The sequence below is a fragment of the Nelumbo nucifera genome, chromosome 2 (genome assembly GCF_055504915.1).
Source record: "Nelumbo nucifera cultivar China Antique chromosome 2, China Antique-T2T, whole genome shotgun sequence".
Taxonomy (NCBI): Eukaryota; Viridiplantae; Streptophyta; class Magnoliopsida; order Proteales; family Nelumbonaceae; genus Nelumbo; species Nelumbo nucifera.
Genome location: NC_142650.1, coordinates 34,605,609 through 34,614,779, shown reverse-complemented (window position 1 = coordinate 34,614,779; position 9,171 = coordinate 34,605,609).

Below are 9,171 nucleotides of genomic sequence, written 5' to 3'. Positions count from 1 at the left end.
GAGAATACTTGTGGAAGTGAGAACCAAAACATCGAGTACAGCGTGTTCTCTTTGGACCATACCACATGGGAAGATGATCCGTATGCTATTTCATCGCCCATCACCGGTGAAGAAGAATGCAAAAACGCCTGTTTGGAGGACTACAACTGTGAAGCTGCAGTTTTTAACAATGAAGATTGTAGAAAACAGAAGCTTCCGTTGAGATATGGGCGAAAGAATCTTGGTGATATGCTAATTTGTTTATTTTTATTTTTTTTGAAATTTAGATTTAAATGTCAAATTGCAAGTCTCACGAGCTGAGAGTTTTATGAAAAAGCTTTGAAAAGCTTGAAATAAATAATGCCATGTGAATGTTAAATTGAAAAATAAAAGAATGATAGTTAAAATCTTTATTTTGTAAAACAATATATATATATACTTAACTGATGTATTATCTGTGTTGATAATCATAGAAATCATTTCTGCAATTCTTTTTCTAGATACCATGTAGTATTTCATACTAAGGTTCAGTTTGAAAGGAATACAAATATAAATATGTGATATGTCAGTGCAAATAGAGGTTTAGAAATACAAAATACAAGGCTTTCTATTGTATTTACTCTCTTTCAAAACTGAGTTCAAATACATACAATGCTTTAAATTTTCAAAACTCAGTTTGGAAAGAGTACAAATACATACAAAATAAAATGTTTTGCAAAATAATACAAATTATTCTCCATCGTAATTTTGTAATATTTGCATCATTATTTTTTTTTTTCATGAGCCTAATACCCAATCCGCCCTCCTGAACCGGGGTACAAGCCTTTTTCCAACTTACTAGGTGCACTGTTTTTTATCCCTCTTATTTCCCCAAAAGATTTTTTTTTTGGTATTTATCAATTTGATCTAGATTATTCTTTGAGAATTTAAAGCAATTAGAAAGAGATATTCTTTGATATATTTTTTCTTTATAATCTTTGTTCCTCATTTTATGTAATAGAAGGTCAAATCCATACATGAACTTTAAATATGAGAGAATTTGAAAATTGGTGCTTAAGGCAATGCTAGGTTAAAATTCTGCTTCAAAGAATCACAAAGGCTGTGTTTGGTTTGAAAGAAAAGGTAGGGTAACCTATACCAACCGAAAAAAAAAAAAAGATTTAAGGCAAATCAATTCTTGAAATGAGATTTGTGCTTAGAAAAGGAATTAGTTCTAAAAGTTTTCATAAATGCATACTTAAAAGTGATTTTATTTCTGCAACATTAAAAGTGATTCTTAGAATCACAAAATTCATCAGCATTAATTTTCAAAAGCATTCCAAATGCAATATCTACTGTTTCAATCTTGGGAGCCTTATGTTCTAGTACATGTTCCAATTCATTGTTTTACTTTTAATTGGAACTCTATATAAAGCTTTCAGACAGGAAGGATTCTCCTTCGTACATGGGAAATTGAGGCTAATATAGGGATTTCACATGTTTTGGGATCTACTACTCGCGATATTTCTGAGTTTGGTTTTCTATTTAATTTAGAAGATTAAATCAGGTTTAATTTTACACAATTAGAAAATCTTTATGGTTAATCTTTTATTTTTGTGGCAAGAAAGGCTCGTTAACCAGTACATGAAGACAGTTAACTAGGGGTGCAAGTTGGGCGGGATGGGCCAACAATTCATCCAACTGGTGCAGTTGGATTGGACCTGGGCTAATGCCAGGTTTGGCAGCCTGGCGGCCTGGTCCTGGCGTGAGCTGGCAGCTTGGCACAGGCACGAGCTGGCAGCCTGGCACTGGTGCGACCTGGCCCTGGCGGGACCTGGCAGCCTGGTGCAGGCACGAGATGGCAGCCTGGCACAGGCGCGACCTGGCGGCCTGACCCTGGCGCGAGCTGACAAACTGTTACAGGCACGAATTGGCAGTCTGGCACAAGCGCGACCTGGTGGCCTGGCCTTGGTGCGACCTGGCCCTGGCGCGAGCTGGCAGCCTGGCACAGGCACGAGCTGGCAGCCTGGCACATGCACGAGCTGGCAGCCTGGCACAGGCACGAGCTGGCAGCCTGGCACATGCACGAGCTGGCAGCCTGGCACATGCACGACCTGGCGGCCTGGCGGCCTGGCACAGGCACCGACCTGGCAACCTGTGAGACGTTCTCACCGACAAATTCGGCATGCATATCCTAACTCTCCCACAATCCTTGGAAGTTGGCCCACGTGCCAAACGATCCGGAGGGTGGTCAATGTGCATGGTGGTTACCTCCAGGAATCTCGAACCACTTAGACAACCTCGCAGAAATCTCGGATATGGTGCATGAAGGCCACACCAAACAATGCCTATATAAAGGCACCAACCCCAAAGGCAAGTAGGCATATTCTAGCTCTCATACTTTATGATTTTTTAGCTCGCAGTCTACTATGAGAGTACTGACTTAAGCATTAGAGCGACTTCGCTGGGTTAGCCACCCCGGGTCCTCTGACATTTGGTTCCTTGCAGGTCTCTAAAGAGCAAGGAAGCTCGTCAATCTAGCTCGTCACCAGGCAGCTCGACACCTGGTTAGTTCGGCACCTGCTCGGCACCTCACAGGCAGCTCGACACCCGGTCAGGTCAGCCCGACACCTCACCACCAAGCAGCTCATCAAGGTAGCTCACCACAAGGCAGTTCGCCACTAGATAGCTCACCACCAAGCAGCTCATCAAGGTAGCTCACCACAAGGCAGTTCGCCACCAGGTAGTTCACCACCAAGCAACTCATCAAGGTAGCTCACCACCAAGCAGCTCATCAAGATAATTCGCCACCAGGCAGTTTGCCACTAGGTAGCTCATCACCAGCCAGTTTGCCACCAGGTAGCTCATCACCAGGCAGTTCGCCACTAGGTAGCTCGCCACCAGATAGCTCGCCACTAGGGAGCTCCACTTCAGCCTCTGAGTCACAGGCCACTTGGGAGCAGACGTCACTGACGAGGTACTTAGCCAAAAAATCGATACTCCACCAAAAATCGATTCATCAGCTTCTATTCATCAGTATTGATAATTTTCCTTCTATTCATCAATGGTTTGCAAGGAGAATGAAGGTATTGATATTTTGAACATAGTGTTTTGTAGGGTTTAAAAAGAAACACTTTTATTCTTATTTGTTTAACTATTCAAGAGTTAAAACCGAATCAATCTTGTAATTCATTGTTCGATCCAATTGGGTTGATTTTTGGTGAAAAATCCACAAAATCTTGATGATGACAGGAAGCAGCCATGAAACCTGTATAATAGCTTGGTTGGTCCCCTTAATCCATCAAAATGGAGTAATTTGTTCTTGCCTTAGCTATATAAAAGTATTTGATTTATATTATAGGAACTTTGTTTCCATATATACTGCTTAGTTTTCAATTGCTTGTATTGCCAATCGATCAGAAAAATTTTTACAATACTTTGTAATGAAGGGTGATTTGGCACGACCTAGTAAGAAGAGGACACGTAGACGCGATCTGCTCGAGGGGTGACAACTCAGCCAAACGAACCCATTTCGCAACATTTGGAGCTCGAGTATCCAGCCACCTTGGCCTAAAAAACCACCTCGGCGTAGAGACACCTCGATACCCATTCCAGTTAAAGAATCGAAGTGTCAGTTCGGAGCTAAAGAGCCGAAACGCCACATAATCGACTCCAAAGGCCTCCCCTACGGGCCCCGAATTTCTCGGGATCACGATGAGACTCATCCTAGCTCCGCCCAAATCGGAGGTAAACGATAAACCTTATCAACATATTGCTCTCCTTCAAAAACGGAACAAACCTTATCTGAACAGCCCGAAGATCCCGGAGCTCTTTCGTAAGGCCCACGACTACTCCATTATATAAGGACATGAAACCTCAAGGCAAAGGTACGCGTGATTTTTTTACTCACTAGCATTCAAGCACTCAAGTATTCAGCTCGCATCCACAGTATAATACTGACTTAAGCATCGGAGTGACCTCGCCGGATTATCTATCTCGGGTTCTCTAATCCACTATTTTGTAAATTGGTCCAGCTCGCCGCACAATTGGAGTTCGGATCGTCTTCCAACTAAGAGTATTTAGATCATGCACCATCACTTTGTCTTATTAGATTTCAACTTTCAATTTCAATTCAAGTGGCACTACAATTTCAATGACATCTTTTGATCAAGGCCCAACCTGACTTTTTTCCCACTTGTACATGGCTAAATTGCTTTGATTAAAAACAGAGGATATAGATGAGGAGATGTAAAAAAACTCTAGTCAAAACAAAACCAAACCCAAAAAATGAAATCATCATCAAAGACTTAATTACAAAGGCATTGAGGAGTCACTTTGCAAACAATCTCTCCCCACCCCAGATTTAGCCAAAAAATAGGCCACTCTATTCAGCTCTCTAAGAATTCATCAAAAATGACAAAGAAACGAGGACAACAGGTCTTTGATCAATTCCCTTTTGATCAAAGCCCATGCTGAGGATATCTACCTCAGTCTGTAGTCTATTTGTGGTTCTATGTTTGGTACAGAGCAAACAGAAATTTCACTTCTATTGAATACAAAAATTGAATTACATCCAAGAGTCAAAGTCCATCTAACAGGTTGAATGGACATGGGCCACTTTAATTGCTAAAGTATGGTTTCTCTTGCAAAATGTTTAGAGAATCGGATCCAGCATCAACCTGGAAAAGTGAGAGGTTATATTAATATAATTATATTTTTCTATAATATGCACAATTATATGATATATACATAATAATATTAATTATATGCGTATATTCAAAATACATAATTACATTCTTCTATTTTATTTTAGTTTCGATTTTTTATATTAAAAATTAAGATTTGAAGCTAGAAAAGACTTTTTTGGCAAAAATTGTGGGACAAGACTTTAAAGGCTCTTTGAGGACACATAAATCTCGAAAAGTTATCCAAAATAAAAAAAAAAGAATCAACCTAATCGATCATTCGAGTGCAAAATTATAGCCTCTAAAACTTTAATATTTATTTGTCAAAAAAAATTCAAAAATAGAACTGATTCACTGGCTTTCCGATTCAATGATTCAAGTCAGTAGTTTTGGCTGGTTTTGGGGTATGACCGAACTAGCCAGGGGCCCAGGTCACAATTCAACCCGTCCGCACGACCGCTGATCCAGTCCGGTTTTATAAACACAGCTTGCAAATTGCAATCATGAATATCAATAGGTTATGATCTCACCAAATCCAATTAACATAATAGGCCTTTGAAAGTTCTAGCTAGTAGAAACACTGCAAGCAAGTGTGTTTTTTCAAACGTTCATTATCTTTCTGAGATGGTGAAGTTTTTGACTGATATAACACACTTGGATTTCAAACAAACCATCACCCGGTTAAACCACTAATCACTAACCCCACTGCTATAAATGGACAAATTAGAACGTTTTCTCTCCAATTAGGGCAAAGTCCTTCCCTTCAACAACCTTACCAAACCACGGGACAGGGCCTATAAACATGAGGCCGGATTTCCTGCACTCATTTGGTATGTGCCGAGGTGCATTTCCAATGAGATTGGAACACGTTATAGTGTGCATGGATGCCCCAGCTCATTTGTGTGATAAAACTAAACGGCGTGGTTGTCCCGTTATATTTTCATAAATTTTTGAAATTTAAAAAGGTGAAAAAAAGGAAATGTTCCTTTTCTCCTTCCCTCTCTTATTTTCCCTTATTTATTAATATTGCAACTAGTTGGAAACATGCAATGACCTCCCAACCGAAGAGAGCACTAGTACCATGACTCTCCATCTCTCTCTCTCTCTCTCTCTCTCTCTCCTTCTCCTTATCCTCCTTGCGGGAAGACCAAATCAGTCTGCCATGCTCTGTTTTTTTCTTCATTGTCGCCCAAATCTATAGGCTCCATTTGGTTTGTGGGAAGATTTGGGTGGGATGGGATGGGATGGGAAAATGTAAAAATTTAACTTTCCATTGTTTGGTTTTACATGGGAAAATAGTAGGAAAATTACCCAACACAAAACAGAGATCTCGGAGGTTCAATTTGCTCTCATTGCCAATGGCTGCCTACCAAGGATCGTCATCAACGGTGTTACCTCGTGCAAAAATGGAATCGCCAGCTGTGGCGATTCCCAGCATATGCATGAGGGAGGATGAAGACGAAACCATGCATATGCTTTACCAACAATGGTAGATATGGGTTCTTGAAACCATCTGTTGCCGGTTTCCTTATGCATAAGGTAGAAGGGCAGCAACAGATCTGGGTTCCTGAAATCATCAAGTTCAAACCGTCTTCATCCTCATGCATATTCTTTACCAACAGTGGCAGATCTGGGTTCCTGAAACCATTTGTTGCCGGTTTCCTTATGCAGAAGGTAGAAGGGCAGCGGCAATTACCAATAGCGGCGATGGCGGTAGAAGGTAGAAGGGAAGCGGCGATTACCAATAGCGGCGGTGGCTGTAGAAGGTAGAAGGGTAGTGGCGATTACCAGCAGGTAGCAGCGGTGGTGGCGATTACCAGTAGCAATGAGTATGAAGACAAAACTTGAGTTTTCTCGAGTTTTTCCACCAGGGTCGCGCTATTTTGGTGCGACCCCGATTACACAATTTTGGGATCTCGCATCCCACTTTTTTCTCATCCCATTCCCCTGTTTCCCTTGAAACAAACGAGAGAAAAAGGAATATTTTTGGAATATCCCCTTTTTCTCATCCCCATCCCACAAACCAAACTGACCCTATGCCACAACTTGTACCCTTGTTCAAGCTTGACTGAAGCAAACTTGAAATATCTTGGCATTCAACTCTTCCATCACCAAAGTCATTGAAGCCCATGGAATCCATCCCAGTTACCAAGTTTTCTTCTCAATGTTAGATGATCTCATATGTTTTGAATCAGGTGTTCCATGGTCGATAGTAGACTTCATAAAATAAACCCTTAAATTAACTAAGCTCATGGTCGACGGTTTCAGCTGTGGTAAGAAGTCAGAGGACCTAGATTCCCCCCAATCTTGTGGTGAAAAAGTCAAAGGACCGACACCAGGATTTTATTTGATATTGGATATATTAGAGAAGTATATGTTGAAATGAAGGATTTAGAGATGCTTCCTATCTTTGAACTGGCAACAAATCCATGATGTCATCATGATTTGGGAGTAGACCTAGCAATTGGGTTGGGTGGGTTGGGTCAAGAGACTTTGGGTCGATTTTGGGTTGGGTCGACAAATGCCAGACCCTAACCCTAAATGTTTGGGTTAGGGTTAACCCATGGGTCAAGTTGGGTCACCCCTAAAATAACTAAAATTTTAGAAAAAATAAAGAACAAATACATGAAAAGTGTCACAATTAAATAAATTATCCTAAAAATTCTAAACATAAAATAAAAAACTTGAACATTTAATGATTCAAAGAGCAAACAATAAAGAATAAAGACTAAATAGTAAAGATTAAAGAGTGGGAACTTCTAATAATACATAAATAGCCCCAATTAGACCTGCCAATTGGATCATCAGGTTGATCCATGACCCAACCCAACCCAACCCAATTTTTCTAGGTTAGGTCAGGTCGGGTCATTCACAAATTCAGGTAGCTAAACATGAGACCCTAGCCCTATTTTTTGGTTTGGGTTTGGTTGGGTTTGCAGGTTGAATCAACTTTTTGCCATGTCTACTAGAGAGTCTTCGTTTTGGAAATTTCCAATGTGCAGAGACTTCAAAATCTGGATATTATTCACTTATATTTTATAATCTTGAGTTTGAAATATTAACAAATTAAATAACGATGTGTATTTGGCATGCTTCTATTCAATGCCCTCAATGGATCTTCCTACCCCATTGTGTCCACCTCCCAGAAAACCAATGGCTAGTGATCAGCCTGGCGAGTTTCGCCGGCAATACTTGCATGACTAATGATATCGTAAATGAAGGCCTCCACGTCAATAGTACCCTTCCTTTCAACATCACTACCGCAACAACACCATTATTTACTTCAACTGCTCCAACATTTTGCTGCCATCACCATTGGATTGTTTGTCCACAGGATTCTGCCACACCTACAAAAACAATACTGCTGTAGTTTTAAGACTGGAGGATCCACCACCTCTTATATGATCAGGGTTTGGGATGCAGGGCTTACATTTTCCTTTTTCACTTTTTTAAATTTCAAAGATTTATGAAGATATAATGGGACAAGCATGCCATTTAGTTTTGTCACACAAGTGAACCGGGTCATCCATGTGAATTATGTCTTCCAATCTCATTGGAAGTGCACCTTAGCACATACCAAATGAGTGTAGGTAATCTGGTCTCTACTAACACTTTGTTTTATTTTATATTAATAACAATAGTAATCAATAATTAGGGGTGTCAATGGACCAGTTTTGGATTCGACCTTGTCCAAATCAAAATCAATTTGGATGGATTGAAGAGACCAATAAGATACATTTTTGAATTCGACTATTCCAATCCAAAGTATTTATTGGATTGAATTGGACCTGATCCATCCATAATGGGTTTATATTGGATTGGGTTGGTTGAACCAATATATCTGGTCCATTGATAGAAAATAAGAATACAAGTGTCAATGGACCGTGCTTGGTTAGAACTAATCTAAATTAAGACCGATTTGAAAAGATTAAATGGTTCAGACATTGAATTGGACCACTCCAAAATGGTCTAAAGTATTCATTGGATTGAATTGTTCCTTATCTATCTGTAATGAATCATATTGGACCAAAAATCAGAATCTGGTCCAATTGACACCCACTGTCAGCATTACCCTAAACATACAACATTGTAGCTAATAATAAATTTTGGAACACGGAGTGTTTTTTATGCAGGTTTAAGGGTTTCGTCTTTTGTAATTCGGAGGGAAGCAATTCAAGATTTATCTGAGGTTATTTCATAGGCATTCATAGATTTGATGACGCATGTTGAAATCAATATTTATCAATGGCTAGAAATTACACCTTAAGGATATATCAAGGTCTATTGAATAGTTATGTTATTTTTATAAGCCTATACTGAATAGATATGTTGATATCTTTTGTTTTTATAACTTGTTGAAGACAAATCTTTTCAGTCCACACAGCTTGGTACCTTGGACTACATTTCATTACATTACTTGGTATATGATGGCATGTTTTAATGGTGGTGGATGGTGTTACTTTGAAAAATATGGTAGTTTGGACTACATTTCATTACATTACCAACGCATATTGTTTGCTTTAACTTT